Below are 23890 nucleotides of genomic sequence, written 5' to 3' on the forward strand. Positions count from 1 at the left end.
TTTATATTCAATTTAATCTTATTTGTATATTTCTGTCTGAAAGCCACACTCAGCTCTCTCGGTCTTTCTCAGGTATCACTCCTGACTTTATGTTCAGGGATCACATCTAGTTGGACTTAGTCAACCATAAGGTTGCTGGGGACTGAATTCAGGTCGCTGGCAAGGTAAATGGCTTACCCATCACTTTGGTTCCATCAAATAAAATTTTGTAAAAGCTGGATATGTACTTCGACTTTAACATTTGTATGGAAAGTTATCAAATCTGTGACTTAGGAGTCCTGAAAATTGAGGAGTCTGTATTTTTGTACTGCTTTTACCAATGTTAAGCTCTAGATTCAGAACAGATCATGAAAGTAGGTAGAATTTGTAGACCTGCAAAGTATCATCTTTCTATGTAATGCTTATTGAAAGCTCTTAATTCTATCTAGACTTGTGGGAAGTCTCAACTTGTTTCTTAAAATTTACATACTCCAGAACCAAAGGAAAATATTTCAATGATCCAACCCAATTTTTATTTTTTACAAAAGTTTTCTCATTCTTTGATATTAGGTTCAGCCAGAGCACACAACTTGTCAGTTGTCCCAAGAGGATTGTTGTCTGAGAACTTACTCTCTAAAGACAGTGGTCTTACCAGTTTGCCATATAGTATCATATAAAAAAAATGGGGAACTGGAAAGATAGTACAAAGGGTAGGGTGCTTGCTGTGCATGTGGCCACCACACAGATGACTCATATTTTGATTCTGAATATCCTATATGGTCCCCTGACCCCCACCAAGGAGTGATCTGAGTGCAGAGCCAGGAGTAAATCCTGAGCTTGGACGAGTGTATAACCTAAAAGCAAAATAGCAAAAAAAAAAAAAAAAGGAAGGTAAAAAAAAAATGAACATTTTCACCATGAAGTACATGGTAACAAATCTTTAAAACAGGGCTGATTCTGACATCAATTCAAATACAACTATGTTCTCTGATGTCGTAGCATTTGTGTCCAAGATAACAAATAAGTGGCTCATTTTGATGAAGGGGGGATATATGTATTGTTAATTTATCTAATACCTCCTAAATTATATTGATTCTTTTTTTTTTTTTTTTTTTTGGTTTTTGGTTTTTGGGTCACACCTGGCGGTGCTCAGGGGTTACTCCTGGCTGCCTGCTCAGAAATAGCTCCTGGCAGGCATGGGGGACCATATGGGACACCGGGATTCGAACCAACCACCTTTGGTCCTGGATCGGATGCTTGCAAGGCAAACACCGCTGTGCTATCATTATATGGATTCTTAAAGGTTTTTTTTTTTTGCTGACTAATACATAGTAATATATACTTATATCATGTATCTATGTATATAAGCAAAACAAATATGGCAATATGTTAACTGTTGGAATAGTTAATAGTATTCTATTTTCCTGCATGTATGAAAATAGTATAATGAAGTGAGAATTTGTTTCCAAGTAATATGTAAAAAGGAAACATTAATAAAATATCCACCATATATTGTGCTGTATTATTTTCATTTTCTATGCCTTTGGAGTTAGGCTTTCTGAACATTATCACTGTATTGTGCCACAAAATAATCATCATATATATAAGAAATTTATCTCGGGGCCGGAGAGATAGCATGAAGGTAAGGTGTTTGCCTTTTATGCAGAAGGTCAGAGGTTCAAATCCGGGCATCCCATATTAGTCCCCTGAGCCTGCCAGGAGCGATTTCTGAGCATAGAGCCAGGAGTAACTTCTGAGTGATGCCAGGTGTGACCCAAAAAACAAAACCAACCAAACAAGAAATTTATCTCGGGGACCAGAGAGATAGCACAGTGGTAGGGCATTTGCTTTGCATGCAGCCAATCCATGACAGATGGTGGTGGTTCAAATTCTGGAATCCCATATGGTCTCCCATGCCTGCCAGGAGCAATTTCTGAGCACAGAGCCAGGAGTAACCCCAAACACCGGCTCGTGTGACTCAAAAATAAAAAAAAAAAAAATTCTCTCTTTGAGAAGAAAAATGTTTGCCACAAGAGGTGGACAGGGGAGGTGGGTCAGGAGGGGAACTGAGGACATTGATGACAGGAAATGTATACTGCTGAAGGGATTGGACATTGTATGACTGAAACTCAATCATGAAAAACTTTGTAACTGTGTATTTAACAGTAATTCAATTAAATTATTTATTAATAAAAGAGAACTTATCTTTAAAAGTAACTGATGTTCATGATTGGCTGTTAGGAAATTACCCTCACTATCATGTTAAGGGATGGGCTTGTTTCAATGCCAAAAAAAAAATTAAGAGTAAAATAAAAGAGAATAAAATAAAATAAAATAAAAGAGACATTCAAAGTTTTCAAAATAAGTAATACACTTAACTCTTACTATTGGGACCATTCTTGGAGTCATGTTTGTTAACCCCAGAAATTATTAGTGGTTCTGTGCTCAGGGTCACTACTGGTGCTGAGGAAAACAGATGTGGTACATATGAATTAGTTACATTCAAGAACAAAAGGCTTACCTCCTGTCCTATGTCTCCAACCTCTAAAAATCCCATTTTAAGAGTTGACAGTATATATATATATATATACACACACATATATTTATATATACATATAGACATATATAGACATATACATATATATATGAGAAGAAGAGACATAAACAATAAATATATACATATATATTTATATATGCATATATACATACATACATATATAGACATATACATATATACATATATATGAGAAAAAGAGACATAAACAATAAGGGGCTGGAGAGATAACACAATGGGTAGATTGATTTTCTTGCATTTGGCCAACGTGGGTTCAATCCTTGACACCCCATATGGTCTTTTCAGAAATAAAAGGACAAAAAAGTTACCAGTTGTTGGTTTACTTTTCCACCAGGTAGAGAAGAAAGATGTTTCAGTTGGTTGATTCAGATCCTGCTGTCTACACCTTTCAGGGTTCAAAGGCAATTCTCATCAGTAAGACGGAAAGGGAGATAGCTTCCCTGCTTTAAAAGTTTAGTGGTGGCTGGAGCCGCAGTGATAGCACAGCAACTAGGCATCTCTTGAGCCTACCTGGAATAAGTCCTCAGCATCACCATGGGGCCTTAAATCCAAAAAAAGGGGGGCATCAACACTGAGATATAAAAAAAAAGATGAATAAGCAATGAGTGCCTTCACTGAAATAAAGACTGTAGGTGAAAGAAGGAAGGCTGATTTACAAGAAACTAAGGCCTGTGTGCAAATCTAGTTTTGATACTTCATAATTTCCTTTTCTTCTGCACTTTTGATGGATATGAAAAATTTGAGGCCTCATTTAGCCAATTACAATTGCTACCAACTTAGTCCTTGAGATCTTTTTACTAGTTGGTAAAATATATCTGCCATACTTAGGATTATCTACTTTTAATTGAAAATTAACTGATAACATGAAACCCTGACAAGAAACTCCTGAGAGTTTTATTAAAGACAAAATATTTTATAAAATGTTCTATTTGATTTGGTGTTCTACCCAACAATGCTGATGGGTTACTCCTGACTCTACAATCAGGAATCAATCATGGCAGTGCTTGGTGGGGAGGCTCACATGGGATGCTGGAGATAAAATTTAAATCAGCTGCATGCAAGACGAGCACTCTACTGGCTGTTCTATTCCTATTTTATGATGAGATGAAAGAAAGATAAGAGATGCAAGGATAAATTTTGTTGGTTGGCAATTGCATTCCCTATTCCTTCCTGGGAGGAAATTATCCCTAATCCCCTAAAGACACTGAACTTTATCCAAATTGTCCATTGACAAGAAGTACTCCATTCGAAATAAACCTTGGCACAATAAAAATCTTATTTTTTCCTAGACCTCTAGACATATGTTGTAGAAAGGACTCTAGCCCAAATCAGTGTTTTGAAGAAATACTGTGAACTAATAGCCTTGTGCTATTAGTTTGTGCTAATCGAGGTAGCCTCTAATAAGTCTCTTCTTAATCACCCACTTCCTCATCATTGTCTTTTAAAGTAAAAGTGACAGATTTATGACTTGGGTCTGTTGAGAATGATGGACAATACAAGGGAGTTTTGTGTGAATAAAAACTCAGGAGGCCACCAAGTTTAGAATGCTGTGCCCTCTGTCATGACACAAAAGGACAGACAAACATTCTATTATAAAGTGAAGGCACTTTTGGGAATAGTACTTGATTCTCAATTCTTTGTCAAACCACATCTCACAAATGATCACCAATACTATCCCATGTCTGTCTTCTTCATTAGAGAAAAATAAGCCAATGATGATGATGTTGTTCTGATATGGTGATGATGAAAATGAGAGTAGCTAACAAATGCATAGTAGTTATTTTGTGCCAGGCACTGGTAAGAATATTTCACCTTCTCAACAAACTCATAAGTTTCAATCACTATTCCCAATTTACAGATGTGTTTGTTGTTGTTCTGCTCCTGATAGTCAAACATAAGCCATTTCTCTCATGAAAAAGAGACCAATGGAAATTTACTTCAGTTCTTATCATAGGCTGACAGACCTGTAAACCTGAAATTAATTGAAAAACCATGAATTAAATGAGTTGTGAAGAGTTGGTACTCCTAACGGTAAAAAAGATTTCCCAGAAAAGCTTTCCCAGAAAAAACTTAATTCAAATGTGCAAGACAGAACAAAATGGGACTGTGAATTTCTTGAGAGTAGCTTTTTGTCTTATTTATCTTTATTTTCTGGGAGTTAGTAGCAGAATACTTAATGAATGAACGAATGTAAGAGACATGCTAAACAATTCACCATCACTCATCATTTTCTTTTAAGGATCCTTCCTCAGTATTTTCTTTCCTCCCTCTTTCTAATCCAAAAGAGAACTGGTGGATGCTTTTCAGAAATAAAAGGACAAAAAAGTTACCAGTTGTTGGTTTACTTTTCCACCAGGTAGAGAAGAAAGATGTTTCAGTTGGTTGATTCAGATCCTGCTGTCTACACCTTTCAGGGTTCAAAGGCAATTCTCATCAGTAAGACGGAAAGGGAGATAGCTTCCCTGCTTTAAAAGTTTAGTGGTGGCTGGAGCCGCAGTGATAGCACAGCAACTAGGGCATTTGCCTTACACGCGGCTGACCCAGGTTTGATCCCCAGCATCAAATATGGTTCCTGGAGCCTGCCAGGAGTGATTTCTGAGCACAGAGCCAAGTTGGTGTGGCCCAACCTTCGTCTCCCCCAAAATTGTTTGGTGGTAGAAGGCTTACAAACTAAAGTGGATATGTTTCATAAAGGATGAAAAATGTGTTTATTATGGTTATAAGATGCTTCCTTCCTATCATCAGCATCGTACATGGCTTGCTGTAGGTATTTAAGAAATATTTCTTGTATAATGGAAGAGCAGAAAGAAGAACCGCATGTTTCTGATCCTATAATCCCAATTCATAAGACTTCCTCTGAGAGGCTGAAAACTGTCAGAGCCAACCTCAGTGGAAGGAAGGAACATAAACAGATGAACATGCCCTTATTTCTTCAGTAAAACCAAAAAAGTTTCAATTACCTCCACATAAGAAATATTATTAGCCACTGGAGAAGCCAGAGGGATGGGACTCGAGAGACCCAAGATACATGCTTACAATTCAAGTCAATAGCTCTTCTCTCCCTGTTTCTTCCCCCAGCACCCAGGTCACAGGCTAAGAAATGGCAGCGTCATAGCTGTCATTCTATTCCTCTGAAATAGGAACCTGGATTAGCTCTAGCTGGCTGAAGCTCAACCCAGATAAGTCCAGTCCAGTGCTGATAGGCAGCAGGAAGGAATTTGAGGAAGTGACAAGAAATGCCACGTCATTCACCATAAAGAAAGCGTTCCCACAAAGTGGCCTGGGAGGTGAACACACTGCAACTGGCACTCAGAAAAATGCTGATAAACATGGCAGCCCTTCCTCACAGCAGGACAGAGCAGGAACAATTTGCCCCTTGGCCACATCTTTCAGTGATTCTTAGGGAGATACAGATCATTCCCTTCCCATAGACCCCCTCATGCAGTCTAGAGGAATTGTGGGTGCCCTCATGATGCAGGGTTCGGCCTGGGACACCCAGACTTGCCTCTGCTAGTCTCAAATGCATTAACCAGAGTCACCAGTCATCCTGAAAATAGTGTTTGTTTCTGTTTTTCAGACCAAGATTCTATGTAACAATTGTCCTGCTCCAGGGAAGGGCATAGGGCGATATCAGAAATAATATCTTCCTAATTTTATTCAGCCAGTAATAGACATCATAATAATTTGGAGTGGCATCTATCACTATGAAGATTTCCAGTGTTCTTTACAAAAGTTTCATAGGAAAGCAGAATTCAGTAAACAAGTTCTCCAAAGAAATCCACAAATAAATAAAAGAAGGTTGAAGAAAAATGATTCATCTCTTCTGTTATTGTTGTTTTATATTTTTAAGTCAGTGTGAGTCGTCATTTAGTGATATCTGGTATAACTAGAACAACTTAAGGACCAATTCTCATGAAATGTGTCTGAAATTTGCCTTATATATTTGTAAGAGGAAATCTGTACTTTGAAAAATATATTTTAAGAGGTCAAAACTTTATATGTACTTTAGTTTGCATATATGTGATGAAGAGGTCAAAAGCTTTATATGCATGTATATATGTGATGTGTGCATGTATATGTATATACATGTGCATATATACATATACAATATGCACATATACATCTACATATAAATATATATATAGATATACATATATAGATATATATAGATATACATATATAGATAGAGCGTCACTTCAAAAAAATACCAGTGGTTACTTAAAAGGACATGTGTGAAATTGTAGTTTGTATATCTATTGGCTAAAACCAATAGCCACAAATTCCAAGTCTCTGCAAAAATTCTGGCCCAGATACTACAACCTTAAATTGTCTCATAACTTCTTTTTTTTTTTTTTTTTTACAGGGAAGAGTACGAACGCAGTCCCCCACTACCACAAATTATGCAGTCAAGTTTCCCACGTTTGGGGAAAACGCAGGGGTCAGCACACCCAGAGTGCAATGAATAAACCTCACCCTGGGAAAACCACCTTCATGATCATGGTATCTCCCCTGCCAGGTAAGTATATCTCACAACTTCTATACAGAGAGACAACTCATAACTCTTAGAAGGACCATGAACAGATTTTCATTCTGGGTTGCAAAATAAATAGTTCAATGTAATACATTTTTGCTCAGAACTCTTTGAAAGCACAGCAAGTAGGAAATTATTAAAATTGCATTTACTTATTCTCACACACATTAGCATTAAATTATTAGTTGTATTAGTAGCATACATTTACTTTTATACTTGCAAATTACACAGACCCTATTTCCATTCAAAGAACAGCCACCTCCCCATCTTGGATGCATATATAATCATCTGCTTACTTCTTATCACTCCTGGTACCTACAGTTCTTAATTCCATGGATTTCCACAGGGCATGAATCTAGGCCATCGTTTATGCACAGAAATCAATTCAACCATCACGACACTGTGCATCAAAACAACATTTTAAAAGCAAAAGTTGAAGCCAGTGGCATTGAGCCAACATACCTCTCCTCAAAGAGTTTTTAAAATGAAAATAGAACAAGTTACAAGGCAAAATGCCTCACCAAAAAAAGAGGGGGATCTTAATGTCTCATAGATTTTTTTTCATTTAAATTTGAAAACTAAGAATTTGTGACAAAAAATGTGCCAAGTGACAAATTCAGTCAGTGGCTCTTCATGAAGAATTACCAGTTACATTTTTATTTAACTGTTTTATTTAAAATCTGGAAGAGTATTTTAGCAATGAAATGGAATGAAATCTATTCCATCTTCACAAGATCTGCACAATATTATATTCATACAATAGCTTAAAAACATAACCCGATTACCAAATATCATAAATCATAGAAACTCACTGGCTTCCTCTAGAATGATATTCATTTTATGATACTGCTAACTATACCAATTCTCAGTTTAATACAACCAATGCAAGAGTCTACAAAAGTCATAAAAAGTTTTACTCTATATCCTTTCCCACAACCCAAATAAAATTGAATTAAGCAAATCTGGCAAAGGGTATACATGTCTATTCCCTTTTCCCACAGAAAATAGGGCATTTCCCTATGGGAATAGAACATTTTCCTTAAACTACTGTTTATAAGCCTTATCAGCTCAAGAGCAATAGAGCCATCAAGACCAATATCTTGTAGAAAAAAAAAGTCAAGGTCAACAAGTACTTGCATTTTTGTTTATCTTTAGCGGCAATTGCTACTGACATTCAACTGGGTAATAAACATGAGTTCTGTCAAATGTTCCCGAAGAATAGGTGATCTGAAAACTATCTCAGAACAAGGCCATTGCCAGGTAATCAAACAATCTGGTTATAACAATTATGATTTGAGTACACTTATTTATAGATGCAAACATCATTCTATTCTGAATAAATATTGCCACACAATTCCCACCACTGGGTAATAAGAGAAAGGAAGAAACAGGGGGATCGTGCTTGGAATTATTCACCAATAATAATGTGTACGCTCTTCAGAGCAAGTATCTGCCAAATAAAAGGCTTTCTCCTCTTATCTTTTCTATTTAAAGGCAATTTTGTAGAGTTCAATACAGCCATATCCTTTACTATGCCAGCCAGGTTCCTGAGCCCAGTTGCCTCTCTATGCCTGAAAACCAATTCTACGGTTATGTGTGTGTGTCTATTTGGAACTGTTGCATTATTCCTTGAAGCAAGCATGGTTTCTACATCAGAAAACACTTCATTTTTACCTCAAAAAGTGCTCGAATTTGTTCAGCATGTTTAATTCTAAGGAGTCAATAGATATTTGGAAGAAAGACCACATAGTTCCTTTCAGTCCATCATAAAACTCGCTGATATCAACAGGAGTTATGCATTTGGATCCAGACAGCACATGGCTCCATGCCATATTCGACTTACAGATTAAAAATAGAATTTGTTCCAGCTGCAAAGTAAGACATGTTAAACCTACTGCCTTCACTAAAATATGAAAATTAAATTTAAGGGCGATGACTACTAAGGAAGTCTTTCCTCTGACCACATAACGTACACCTATGCTGCTTCTTTTATTATGAGAGAAAAAATCCTGAGGGACATTCTTGAATGCTAAAAGTAAATTTTTAATTTTTACTATGTAGCTTTTGCTCCATCATTTAGCAGTGCAATTAATGTTTATCAACTCTGACTTTCCAACCAGGGACATTAAAATTTTCTAGAATCAAAGAAGAAGGTAATCTTTCTAAACATACACAAATCAATATGGGGGGATTAATTGCTATTTATAAACAACAACAATAACAATAATTCTAAATATGCAAACTGTTATTTTTAAAGGCAAATTTCAACATAGACATGCTAAATACCAGGTGATAATGTTTTTATTAGGTACCTACTATTGTAGTATAGAAAAGAATCCTTCATTCCTTAATATTCTGGTACAAAATAAATATTGTAAGAGATATATTAGCAGACACAAGGGCATCCTTTTTTAAAAAATAAAAACAGTCCTGTAATCTGTGATGTCTTAGGCAGATATTGTGAAGATTCTACATAAAAAAAGAAAAGTTAGCATCCTGAAAAGTAGGAAAGGCTAAAGCACACCAGAATTAGATTCCATCGGGAATCCAGGAACAAGAAAGCTTGTGAAACAAAACATCAACTCTGCAAATACTCAGGAAATGTTCATCAATCAGCTGTCAAGTGAAGAGGGAAGTCACCTCATTTTCAGAGCAGTAAACTGATGAAATGAGTCACCAAATTCCCATGATAGCTTGGCTGGCCTCTTCCTTTCTACCCAGTGCCTGGTCCCCACAGAGCAAAGAACCTTCTCCACCAGTAAGGAGTGTGGTAGAGAAAGAGAGAGAGAATGGTGTGGCCAGACTTCTGGGAGCCACCCTCAGGAAGGAGGGAGGGAAAAGTCCCAGATGTCCTGCCAGTGTGTGTCATGTGTGTGTGTGTGTGGATGTGTGTGTGTGCGTGTGTGTGTTTCGTGGGGGGTGGGGCATGCATTGTCGGCAATTTCTAGGTTGACCACCCTATTTAGAGTGGTGTAACCCCACTTTAGACAGTAAGGGTGCCAGGAAGGTCCTATGTTCTTTCTGATAGTCTTCTGAAATCTTGGCATCATTCCAAAATTTCTACAGTCCAGCCCTCTCTGCATGCACTCAGTCTCTTCAACTTTTCCAGTCTCCTTTTCAAAGGCCCTCGCTCCTTATCCATGTCCTTGCTGGTTCCAATTCTTTCTCACATTCCTTACACCCTCACTCAAGTCTGACCACAGCAAAACTGAACATTTCAGTTGCTCCCCCATTGCCTCTCACACAAATATCCAAATCCAAAAGATGACACACAGAACCTTTATGACTTGGCCCCTCATATCACATATTCACACACAGATTCCTCCTTTCCTGTTCCCTGTTCTCTGCCCATAAGGAGGCTCACACAGAGCCTCTGGAGTCACACTTTCTGCTTATTTTCTATCTCTACACAAGTCCATTTATTACCATAGCATGTCTTTCCCACTCTTCCATTTGTCACAAGTCAGCCCCAAGGGGAGCTAGGTAAAAGAATAGGAATTGTAAGAGGGATTTCTTCCAGGGCAATTCGGGGGATAGTGATTGCCTACAGTATACTGTAGAGAAATGTTACATGGGATGCCCAAGCAAAATGAAAAAGAAAGGGTGCTGGAATTGATCAAAGATGGACGCTGTGGAATGACAAGCAAAGGCTATACCCCCCTCAGGCAGCAACTACATCTTTGCCAGTGTGGTAAGTGCCATTCTTCCACTTCTGAGAAACACTGAGATACTCAATCATGAGACTTAACCTACCTTCTAAAACTATATTTCTACACAGTGTCAATTTCTTGATTCCAGAAATAGTGTTTCCACTCTCAATTCTCAATTCTCGTATATAGTGAACACTCAATGAATACTACCGTGAATGGAGCAAATTTTGTCTTAACTTCTTTAAATGTATTTCTTAACAAAGGTTAAAATTCACACCAATATCTTTTGTTGGGGGGGGGTGAGAAAGATAAAAATATTATCTTTTTTTGTTGGGTGGGATATTATTTGCAGTGGTACTTGGACAGCAGATCTGTTTTAGGCAGTATTTAGGGTGCCAAGCAGTGTTAGAGATCAAGCTTCAGGACATCACATGCACTGCATTTATTCAGCCATTGGACCCACATAATTAGCCCCCTCAACCACTACCTTTTGTTTTTATGAAATGTATTCCTTGTACATAAGAGAGTGTTGTCTTGGTAGACTAGTCTTCCTAACATAATCTCCTCCAAATATATGAACTGAAATCACATTCATTTAAAATTTCCATTTAGAGGCCAGAGAAATAGCATGGAGATAAGGCATTTGTCTTGCATGCAGAAGGACAATGGTTCAAATCCCGGCATCCAGTATGGCCCCCCGAGCCTGCCAGGAGCAATTTCTGAGCATAAAGCCATGAGTAACCCCTAAACGCTGCCGGGTGTGACCCAAAAACCTAAATAAATAAATAAATAATAAATAAATACATAAATTTCCACTTAGAGACAAGTCACTTGACGGGGCTGGAGCAATAGTAAAAGAAGTAGGGTGTTTGCTTTGCATGCAGCTGATCCAGGTTATATTTCCAGCATCCTATATAGTCCCTCGGTTCTGCCAGGAATAATTGCTGAATGCAAAGTCATGAATAACTCCTGTGTTATCCCAGTTAGATCCCTCAACATTTGAAACATTCATCTAACTTCATTGTTTAGGAGGTCAAAAATAAAGCCAGCATTCTCATTCTGGATCTTTTGTTCCAAGAAACAAGATAAGGGCTGAAGAATGGAGCTGGTCCACCATCAAATGCTCAAACAGAGGAAACAGAAAAGCAAGAAAGGAGAAAAGGTGCAGAGAACGATTCAGTGGCTAAAAAAATTCTTCCCTTGAGTTCAAACCCCAGTGTTGCCACATGCTCTGCTATGGCCAACCTGGTTCTGGTATCTGGGACCTAAAGTGCCACAATAGCTTGCTAATGTTACCTTGTGTACTAGAATGAATACAAGCATTGAAATTGTAGTGTGCAACCTCTGGTAAGTACCACAAATAAAAATATATGCAAATTTCGGGACCAGGAGTGCAACCCTCATGAGCATTTGGTACGTCCACAATGGTTGCATGCAGTGATAACTAGAATCAGAAAATTATCAAGGTCCATAACTCCTGGTAAATTGGCAAGCATGTATGCAGACACTGAAACCAGATGTGCAAGTCTGATCCTATAACCGCTTTGTGTCGTACAGGACCCAATATGCAGGCACTAAAACCAAGCATAGGTGGAACTTCTAGACATCACAACAGCCACAGTCACAAAGATAACTAATTAAAATTTTAAAAATAAGTGTGGACAATGGTCCTATAGCATCATAAAATTTAAATTAAGTAACTAGCTCAAATTAAGGCAAGTTATCATCTCTATTAACCATGCAAATCAAAAATAGCTTAGAGACCAAGGTGTTACAGTAAGAACACGAAGAAAATGGATCCAAGTATCCAGTCCAGTGAATCAGTCAAATGTGTTTAGGCATTTATTGTGTTTTCAGAATGTGCTTCCTCACAGCAGAATAAGGAATGGCACAGAAAAAGCTGGAGTGAGCACAACAGTCTATGGCATCCATTGTAATGCCTACATAGACATAGAGGGACTCTCAGATCTTGGTCCCAGTCTTAGACTTAGTCTAAGTCTTGGTTCTTCTGAGAAGTGAACACCGTAATTCATATAACATTATATTTCACTATTTGGCAGAGAGAACCAAATTCTCTGCCTACCTCTAGCAATTGTTTATGATTTTATCTTTCACCTAGTTTTGTACTATTCCTAGAACAGGAATGCTAAGAGTTTTCCTTTTTGCGATGAGCTGGAGAGATACCACAGTGGTAGGGCATTTGCCTTGCACTCAACCAATTCAGGATGGGTGGTGGTTAGAATCCCAGCATCCCTTATGATCCCCTGAGCCTGCCAGGAGTGATGTCTGAGCACAGAGCCAGGAGTAACCCCTGAACGCCACCGGGTGTGACCCAAAAACCAAAAAAGAAAAAAAAAAGAATTTTTGCGGTAAGGTCGAGTTATATTTGTCTCTTGATATGAGAATAATAAGTTATGCATTTTGTATTCTTTTTCAGGAAATAAAATGAACTGTGTCTAGGAGAAAATGCATATGGGTTGATATTGGTAAACGGGGGAAAGCCAAAGCTAATTGTACTAATCAAACAGAATGCTTTTAGGTTAAGTAATTAGGAAAATTATCTGCAAGACTGAACTAATCCACAAAGCCAGACATTTGAGCAAAACCCAACTTACTAACTACACTTCTGGGACCAATCAATGTAAGAGGTTGAAAACTCCTACCTCTTTTTAAGGAAAATGCTTGGCAAAAATGTGCTATTTGGGTTAGTTTTTGCTAGGCCAGTAGCCAAAATTTCTACCACTATCCTTAATTAGTGTTAGCATTAATAAAAAAGAGATATATATTCAGAAGCAGAGCTAAATATCATATCCCAAAGAAGACACTATGGCTCTTTTCAGGGTGGACAGGCGATCACACGTTCACCCAGGGCAGCACAGAGCTTTTTGTGCCAGAACCTATCTTTAACTCTGATCCTAAAATTTTTAAAAAGCTACTAAAATGCTGTTGCCAGTCTAAACCCATACTCTTCTGGAATCCCACATAGAGTTAACAAATGGAAGCCAAGGGTAGCTGTAAGCATGACAGGCAAACCTGTGGGTGGTACAATTTAAGGTGTAGCCCCAGTCCATTTCCTACTAACTAATTGAAATGATTTCTCTATTACTCCTATGAATCCCTGTCTGACAGCATCTTTGGGAGTCAGTACTAGTAACACATTAGTATCTATTTACAATTTGACAGAGGTGGCCAAGTATGATTAGCCATGTGGTACTCAAAAGAAATCAGTCCTGAGGGACTGTTGTACAACCACAATTTGAAATTATGAAAGGATTTCTAATTTTTTTTATTAAAAAGTTATCTGAAATGATGTGCTTATACCTACATTGGCAAGGGAAACTAAAAGATGCAAAATATATAAATCCTTCCCAAGGACCATCCTGGGGAAGCCAATCTATGACTGGTTCATTTTAAAATATGCAAAGCGGTAAAATAGGTACCAAAGCAATACAGAAGGAAGGTATTTCTTCCAATTGGAGCTTCATAACACAATTACTGCAGAGACACTTTCCATAGAATCTCTCCCCACCCCAATGAGATCCATGGACAGAACTCAGATTACTGGAAGTGGAGAGAAAGGACAGTTTCTTCTCAATGCACTCTAATTTGAATTAGTAATTCCACAGCATAATTCTAGGCATACAACAGACCACTGACTATTAATAGGACCAAAGTGAATCATATTTTATATTATAATATAATCCATATCTATATCTTAAATCATCCTTTAGTATATGATGTCAGAGACATGGTAGACAACAGAGTCAACAGAAAATACTTAATTACTATTTAAAATATCACTTATAATGTAATTAAAATATTTTGATAACTGCATATCAACATAATTGGTTTCCTTGTAGTCCTACATACAGTATTTTACATCTTTCTTTGACAAGGTATCCTTCAGTCTGACCAGAATGCCAAAGAGATTCCATTCCTACAAAATTTCCCGGTTCCTTAAGGAAGATCAATGTGACTCAGCACCAGCTCACTAATGGCGAGAAAAACCATGAGGACTGATATGTATTAGACTGCAGAAGGACTTCTAGCTGCATGGTCATGTGAAGAAAATAAGTAAAGTTCCCAAGAGAGGGCAATAGATTGCCACTGATCTCACAGAACCAACAGATGATATACCTCTGAGACAGCAGGAAGACTGAGGCCCATCCATCTAAAGTCTACCCTCTGAACTTAGGCCAAGTATTTCCCACCTTGTTTTTCAATCAACAGTTTCTATCATGTAGTTCAAAGTATCTGAGTCACTGACAAGTTGTCTGATAAATACACATACACAACTTCCTAAGAATATCCTCTATTTCGTGACTATTTCACTTCTAAGTATTTGACGTTTTTAGTAGTATTCACAAACTTCCTTAGGGCACGTACTCTGACCTACTCATTTTGATAGTTTCACACAGAGCACAACTGCCTGCACAGGAAGTACCTAATTCATTTTCAATTGCTTGACTAGAATGTATAAATTTACATTACCCACTTTAAATATAATTCCTGATATTTTGGCTCATCTGAAGAAGTGATTACTGTTCTAAACTCTTTTTTATCTCTTTGGGCTATATTAAATGGACACATCCCTAAATTTAACTTTCCTCATTCCTGCCTTGTCAAGAATGACACAGTGTGAAGAATGTACCACCTGGGACAATAGACGCACTCCTCATTTACTTTCCTGGATTAAAAACTAGAACACATATTTAAGCTGTGCCAGGATTTGAGTGGTGGTTCTGGAATGCTTATAAAGGTTGATCTGAAAAACAAGTTATTGCTTATAGTTTTAAGTCCAATACCGATTCAAGATAAGGAAGTTTGAGAGAGAGAGAGAGAGATCTCAAGTAGAAAAGGACCATATTTAAAAACTGAATTAAATAATTACACATTAAGGTCTAGGTTTTTAAAGTGCATTTCACCATTTTTATCATTTACATAAGGCAATAAAAATACATGTCACTTATAGAAATTGTGGAATGCATTCTTCTATAGGGGATGCATTCCATATAGTCATGAAAAAAATGAGCATTATGAACCATTAACTTCCAAGTCTACTACAATAGAAAATATATTCCACTCTTGCTGAGAAACTAATGTTGTTATAGTCAGGGAAGCTTTTTCTAATTTATTATAGTCTGAATAAAGCCTCAAAGAATATACCTTTTTCAAAAGTTTTCATATCTTCTCTCTAAGAGCAAAATGATAAATTGAGATAATATCATTACTCATCATCTTCTTCGCCACTCGTTTTCTGTGTAATACAACCATGTGATTCTCAAGAGACAACTGTAATTAATAAAATCAGAGAATATTTCCATCATTTTAGATGTTGTACAAGTCACACTGGAGTTGACGGCTCTTCAGAAACACCAATATCAACAATATCAATATTCCAGTACACCACATGCAAAAATCTCAGTCATCTGTATATAAGCTAGTAGCAAGTGCCCCAAGCAAACTGCATCACATACAAGTCTATTGTTAACACTGTAAACCAAAGGGGAAACAGGATTGTGGCTCTAAAGCCTATAATGCCAAACTTCTACACCTAGTTATGTCTCAAAAATTAGAGCTCATGACTTGATAAGATATCCAGAAGATGAATTCACACCTAAATAAAAACAAGCAATCAACAGCAAATATGAGGAATGACTCTGTTGACTAATGTCCTGTCTTTTCTAATCAAGGGTCAGGCCTATTCAAACCCAATCACATGAGGATGAAATCAGTAAAGGTCAATCAAAGACAGGCTGGAACTCCAATCGCCTAACTGACCTTCAGAGTTTGTGACAAATTGCTATCAGTCAATGTCAACTAATGACAGAAGCTCTTTGGCTAATCAATTGTTCTAAAAATGATCAAGAAAACTACTCACAGGACAGCTCATTTTCACATCAATGCCTGTGAAGTATGAAAAGCTCATTTTTTTGAGTTTTTAATAAGCTCATAAGTAAAGCAGTTACTTAGTAACAGAGGTCACCTTACAGAAAAAGACAGACCCTTTGTCTGCCTTTTACATATTCTTTTATTACCATATTATAGTAAAAATATGCCATGGATATGCCAGAGGGCTACATACTAAAGTAGGTGCCACTTCATCCACTTTAGAGACAAATAAATTTTGAGTTAGACTCAGGGATCTCTAGATAGGAGTAAATAATTTCAAATGCGTTTCTCAGGTGTTTATGGTCATGAAAAACAATGACCTCAGTTTACTAGCGATATTGCCTACTAGTGAGAAGATGTACTTTCTATGAAAACACTTATGACCAAGTTCATGCCCCAAATATACAGTTACTACTTTCAGATGAGGAAGGTATTTTTCTTTGTTTGGAGATAACCCACTTTCAGGATGCTAAAAGTCCAGCAAATGGAGACTACTAAATGGTTACTCACATTTGAGAGTCAGTAAAAGGTGTGTTCTTGGGAAAGCTATTCTCTTTATACAACCTAATTCAACATGTTTGATAAGTTCATAATTGAGATCTTTGATAACAAGGATTTGTAGAGTATAATAACTTCCCCTTTTCTTTTTTACACCTGATTTTTTCCCATCAGGAAGTCATTTCCCTGTTCAGCCTGCCACTGCATGCAAAGGCCACACTTTAATTTGCAGTCCGGAGGGCTGAGGCCTGTGGTCACAATTATATTTTACTTTTCTCTCCAAAATAAAGTAGTCAAAATGTATCACAGTAACCTGGAAATATATGAATTATACGCAACATAACATAGCATAAAATGTAGGAACCAATACAGATTAGGTCACTCTGACCAACAGACACATGAAATGGGAAAAAAAAAGAATAAACAAACAAAAAGGACAACCTTTAAAGATATTTCTCCATTTTCAAGGCATTTAGGTTATTATAAAATTTGCATTTAAAATCCAAAATAAGTTTTCTTTTTAAGAGAAAACTGTCCTTAAATAGTCAATATTAAGTTTGTACTTCCATCAGAAAAACTGCAGATTACAGATTACATCCCAACCCTGACTTGCTGAGGTAATTTTTCAAATTAAAATATATTTTTTGTGGCCTCAACCACTCTCATGTTGTCCATAGGAAAGAAATAAAGGAGGGAGGGCGACACTTAAGCCGACACATAATTGGAAGTATGTGAAAAATGAAGTGTCAGTTTGGTCAATAAAGGGCAAAGGTCAAGGGGAACTGCAGTCCAAACTCTGTTCAAAATGTGCTCATTAAAGCATCCAATCAGAGCACACCTTCCCACCTATCCCATTATTCATCGGACAGCTGACTGTTTCAAATGCCTGGGTTTGAGCTGTTATTACTTTTCTTCTTCATGTAAAAAGGCAAGCTGGAATATAAATCGCTGCTCAGTCATCTGGAACATAATGTGGCCCTTCCCTACCTCCCTCTCTCCAGGCGCACCAACCCCCAATCATCCAGTTCTGCCTGCTGGCTTCCCAGGTCTCAAACAACTGCCTTGAGATTTCCTTCAATAATAAATGGAATTGCCTTCTGCCTATAGGTTGCCTGAACTCCTACAAAAGCAGATTAAGGGGTGGAGGGGGACAGGGAAAGCAGGGAAACTATTGATGGATTATTAAAAAGAAATAACTGCTTTTCCATTGGTCCTCTTTAAAGATAGTTTTTTTCCCTCTCTTTTTCAAAAGTGGAAGCAAAAATATTATTGTTGATCTTTATCATGCACCCCAAAGGAGAAATCCCAGTGGGTTTTAAAGATTCTGACTTTCATTAAAGCACATTCGGTTTGAAATGTTTCACATTAAATTTCAGTGTAAAAAAGTCATACTTGTTCTTTAACCTCACAAAAAAAGGAAAGTGAGATGAGCTTTAAGTAGGAAATGCTCTGCAAAAGAAATGTTCTTACATGTTTTCTATGCTCCTATTCTCAATTCAATAAATCCTCAAATGAGTGAAATGATATAGGCTCTTAATACATAATACAAATTAATCATATCAGTCATCATGTTCCTCTGTAAATATCTCAATCATCATTTTACTTAGCACAGAAAACTAGGTTCTCACTCAGCAGAGTCTAACCTCCCTAAGGTGAATGCCAATTCTTTCTAGCTCTGTTACCAGTTAAGCGCATTGAACCAGGCCCAGGCCAGGTATTGGTGAAAGAAATATCTAGTTAATGATAGAATATCCGTAAAATTAAATTTTATATATAAAATTATGTATAATTATTTCAGCCACACTGAAATATTCTATCAAATAGGATGTGATAGTGAGAAGCTGGGCTCTGGAGTCGGATTATATGTGTTCCAACCCCATCTTAAGTTTATATGTGACTTTGGGGCATCTCCAAATTTTCGTAACCATTTATAAAGTGGACAGTCTCTCATTGCAGTATTTTATTCTTTCAATAAAATCATTATTTATCTACTTTAACTCTAAACCAGAAAGAGAGATGTATGTTCAAACTCAACATGTCTCAATCCTGAACTGCAGAGTAGCTGCAACAGTCCTCTGAAAAGGAGGACCAATCTGGTGGGAAATCACTTAAGTGTTTTTCCCTTACAAACCACACACTTCCTAGAATAGACCTTGAGGATGATCAGCAGGACAGTGCACTGGGGAGAATAAAAAGACACATGAAAGCATTGAGTATCTGTATATATGTAGAGCTTATCTTAGGAGCCTCTGTGCCCCCAAAAAACACTGTCTTAAAGGACAAACTCAAAGCCAAAGTTCTGAGAGCTTCACTGACAGCTACTTACTCTTCAATATTCCTGAGTGTTAGTTTTCAATATTCCTGAATGTTCTTTAAGCATCCGAAATACGAAGAAAGCAAATTACCAGGGAGAAAAATCCCGGTTCAATCTAGTATCTTTGGAAGTGTTTTGAAGAAGTTAAAAAAAAAAACTAAATGACAAACAGGACTCAAACCACACTACTGATGTTAGGCCTTCCTTTTAAATGCCAATTTAAAAAAGCTTCACTATTAAAAAGATCAATTTCTGGCAAGAGGTCACAAGTGTTAATATGAATTAAGAGTAGATGTCATAGGAAGAGTTGCCATGACAAATAATTTGAAGTGGGGGTCGATATTAAGTAAATCATGAATAAACATTAATTCTCTGATTAGTAATAGTATCTTTGATTTTTTTCTTAATTACATGTCTTACTTATTCTCACTATAGAATGTCCAGGATTGCATTTTGTGTGTTTATGCTTAGGTTAAAAATTTTAAAGTAAAATTATTCTAGCAAATGCATGGATGCCAATAATTTGGCAACTTATCAGGTACCCCCTTCCACAAAAGCCCAAACTGCAAGAACTCTTGTAACTATTACTGTATTTTAAAATCACATAACATTACAAACATCCTGGATGACTTATTTTATTTACACTTAAAACTAAAGGAACAGGTCTCAGATGATACAGAGCCTATTATATGCCTCCATTATATCATACACACCATTTAATAGAAGACAAAGTCTATGGGACTTCCTTTTCTTCTTTTTTATAGTGTCAGAGCCATAATGAAGTGGTAAAAATTGAAAAGGAATGAGGAAGAAAGAAATGCACTTCAAATAATACAGCAGAGAAAGTTTTAAAATATGTATTACTCTTGTCTGTGGGGGAAACACCTCTTTGGATATGTTCTTGACAGATTGAGTTATTTCTGTCTATTGGGTATGTATAAAGACACATTTATGGATTTATAAATCTTTTGAAGAGGGCTGTTATTTATCCAGTTGACTAAAATGGACTCAAACTGTGTAAATAACTATTTAGGACATGCACTATGGGCCAAATGCTGGCACAGCTTAGACATCCCTGCTGCCAGAAAAGGCAGACTGGGAAATATGGAAAAGCCAGTGTACACAGCTAATCTGCAGGCCTCCTAAAGACCTGGCTATACAGGTCTCAGACATGGAAAGAAAAGGCTTAGAGAGGTCATGTTTGGCATTGAGCTGTGCATAAGTTGTTGCAGCAACAATTCTAGACCTTCCTTTTCATTTAGCAAAGACTGATACAGTGCCAGAGGAATCCACAGAAAAGGGAAGTAAGACTAGAGGCGTGATTCATACCACCTGTGATACCAAGCTGGTACAAGGGTGGTGGAGAGGAACCATCCCAGAAAGTTTCAATGTAATCCCTCTGGAAGCAATTGACCTTAGATCTTTGGAAGAGAGTCAAGAAAGGGGATGTGCAAAAGAATATTACATAAATATTAGGGAAATTAAAACATTTAAAGTACAAACATGTTTGTAACCATGGTGCTTAAATAAAGATATTTTTACAAAATAAAAGAAAAAGAAATGAAGATTAGGAGGACCAATGTATGGTACTAAGCTGTTACAAAAAATGGAGAGTGCAGTTAGAGTAGAGAAGGGTCATGTGTGGTCCCCCTTCATTAACAGTACTGAAAACCACAGTATTAACAAAGAAAAGAGAGAGAGAGAGAGAGAGAGAGAGAGAGAGAGAGAGAAGTGAAATGCCTGCCTGAGAAGAGGTGGGGGAGGTGGGTAGAAGGGAAGAGGATATCAAGGAGGGTGAGAGGGAAACTGTTGACTTTGGTGGCAGGGAATGCTCACTGATGAAGGTTGTTGTACATTGTATGACTATAACTCAATAATGAACAACTTTTTTGGGGGGCAGACCCGGTGACTCTCAGGGGTTACTCCTGGCTATGCACTCAGAAATCGCTCCTGGGTTGGAGGACCATATGGGACGTCAGGGATTGAACCGAGGTTGTCTTGGCCTCGTGAAAGGCAGATGCCATACTACTGTGCTATTATTCCAGCTCCCATTATTATTATTATTATTATTATTATTATTATTATTATTATTATTATTATTATTGGTTTTTGGGTCACAGTCGGTGGAACTCAGGGGTTACTCCTGGCTCTGCACTCAGAAATCACTCCTGGAATGGGAATAGAGAGATAGCACAGCGGTAGGGCTTTTGTCTTGCATGCAGCCAATCCAGGACAGATGATGGTTTGAATTCGGCATCCTATAAGGTCCCCCCGAGCCTATTTATGAGCAATTTATGAGCGCAGAGCCAGGAGTAACCCCTGAGAGCTGCTGCGGGGTGTGATCCCCAAACAAACAAAAAAAGAAACTGCTCCTGGCAGGCACTGGGGATCATATCGAATGCCGGAATTTGAACCACTGTCCATTTGTATCAGCTGTGTGCAAGGTAAATGCCCTATTGCCCTACCTCCAGCCCCAACAATAATGAACAACTTTATCTGTGCGATAAAAAGGCTGGTATTATAAACAACCTTGCATCTATGGTGATTAAATAAAAAAATTAAGTCTATTGCTGCACTAGACCACAACCAGTGGCTCAAGTTATACATACCTTATATTTCTCATCTATCCAAAGGGAGCTATTCCTACTTTATCCATTTCTGTCTTTCCCACCTCAAACATAAACTTTCCAGGATTATTTAAGAAAGATTTAACTAAGATTCTTTAAATGAAATTATTTATGTGAAATTCTTTTTAAAGTAAAAACTGGTTGGTGATTTTTATGGAAAAATAGAAACAGAAGTAATGCTAGTAGAAATGTTTAGTAATGTGAAGGATATAAGACTATGGGTTACAATTTAATTCATTCTTAAATTGCTCATTAGAGAAAATGTGTTGAAGGAAAAAGAAGCATGCAAATTCTTAATTCCTTGTTATGATATATCAGAAGATGGGATGGGATATTTGCCCTAAAAAATTCTTTTATCAGAGACCAGAGTGATAGCACAGTAGGAAGGGTGTTTGCACATGGCCAACCTGGGTTCATTCCCCAGCATCCCATATGGCCCCCAAGCCGGCCAGGAGTGATTCCTCAGCACAAGGCCAGGAGTTACCCCTGAGCGCCATCAGGCATGACCCTAAAAAAAAATTCTTTTTATCAGATTATGTCTGAGAAAACTTATACACTACAACTTTATATTCAAATGCATTTTAGCAGTCCCTAAGCCTTAAAAGAAGTCGGTAAACTACCTGCCTTTTCTATTGGGGGGGTTGGGGGGGGCACACCCAGCAGCACTCAGGCTCCTGGCTCTATGCTCAGAAATCACTCCTTGCAGGCTGGGGGGACCATATGGGATGCCATGATTCGAACCACCATCCTTCTGCATTCAAAGCAAATGCCCTACCTCCATGCTATCTCTCTGGCCCCCAGCTGCCTACCTACCTTTTCAAAAGATAATGTCTCTTCTAAAAATGAAAGAAATTAAGACAAAGAAACAAATAAAGTTCTAGGTAGACCCCAAGAGCAATTTGGACTACAGGTTAAAGCATTTAGATTCCATTTACACCTTTGTCAAAATTTGTGGTGTAAGTTGAATTCTGAAAGTAGGGCTTTACATGGAAAGCGCTGACACCCCTTTAACTATAGCACCGTGAGCAGAAACACCAGAACATATACACACACACATACTTTAAAAAAAAAAGCCCCTTGAATTTTATGCAGCATATCATTTTCCACTAAAAGTCAGAGGTTAGAGGTTACCTCTTTCTGCCTCAGCTCAAAACCAGTTTACTATTCTGGACTCCATCGTTACAGGACTTAGAGTGCTGATGCAGTCAGCAACTTTTCTTTGAACAATAAAATGTCTTCGATGCTTAAAATTCTGTGTGTAGACATTAACTCATCCAAATAGCATACATGTGGCCTAAACAAAATTTAACTTTTCTGCTTTTGCTTTCAAATTAACCTTCTTAAATTCAATGCAAACCTTGCAAGTATAATTGGATAGCTTACTAAAGGTAAAAAATAGAACAAAATTCTTTTGTTGTCTAACAGCACACCAACGAAACAGGATCATAAAACCAAATTTCAGAGTATGCACCTATAATAGACTCAGTTAAGTCAACCTTCAGAAAGCCATCATTTTATATTCATATAGAGAATGTTCTTTCAAACTTGGATTGCATTAATTAAACACAAAATCTACTGCAGTAGATCTCATCAAAAGAGTAGTTCAAAACATCTGAATACATGCTAACCAGTTGGTCCAAGATTAATTTTGTAAGCTTTACTTCCTACTAGTTATACTCAGACATGCACATCTATGAATACTCACATACACAGAGATATGTGTATTCAAGGTAGAACACAAATTAAATTGAGCTGGATTTCTTACACAGATTTCTGATTCCCTGCAGTCTGACTCTGCAATAAAGTTCAAGCACTTAAGAGAAT

The 23890-nt window shown here is 37.4% G+C and overlaps 1 protein-coding gene and 1 non-coding gene across 4 annotated transcripts in view; both read right to left on the reverse strand.

The window, feature by feature from the left end:
- The window catches only part of MEIS1 (Meis homeobox 1), a 151975-nt gene that overhangs the window by 94790 nt on the left and 33295 nt on the right, over positions 1 to 23890 (reverse strand). The gene's annotated exons all lie outside the window — the stretch shown is intronic.
- On the reverse strand, positions 6915 to 7078 carry LOC126025340 (U1 spliceosomal RNA). Its single transcript, XR_007501351.1, has one exon. It is a non-coding gene; the product is annotated as a U1 spliceosomal RNA (small nuclear RNA).

The sequence above is a fragment of the Suncus etruscus genome, chromosome 12, assembly GCF_024139225.1.
Source record: "Suncus etruscus isolate mSunEtr1 chromosome 12, mSunEtr1.pri.cur, whole genome shotgun sequence".
Lineage (NCBI taxonomy): Eukaryota > Metazoa > Chordata > Mammalia > Eulipotyphla > Soricidae > Suncus > Suncus etruscus.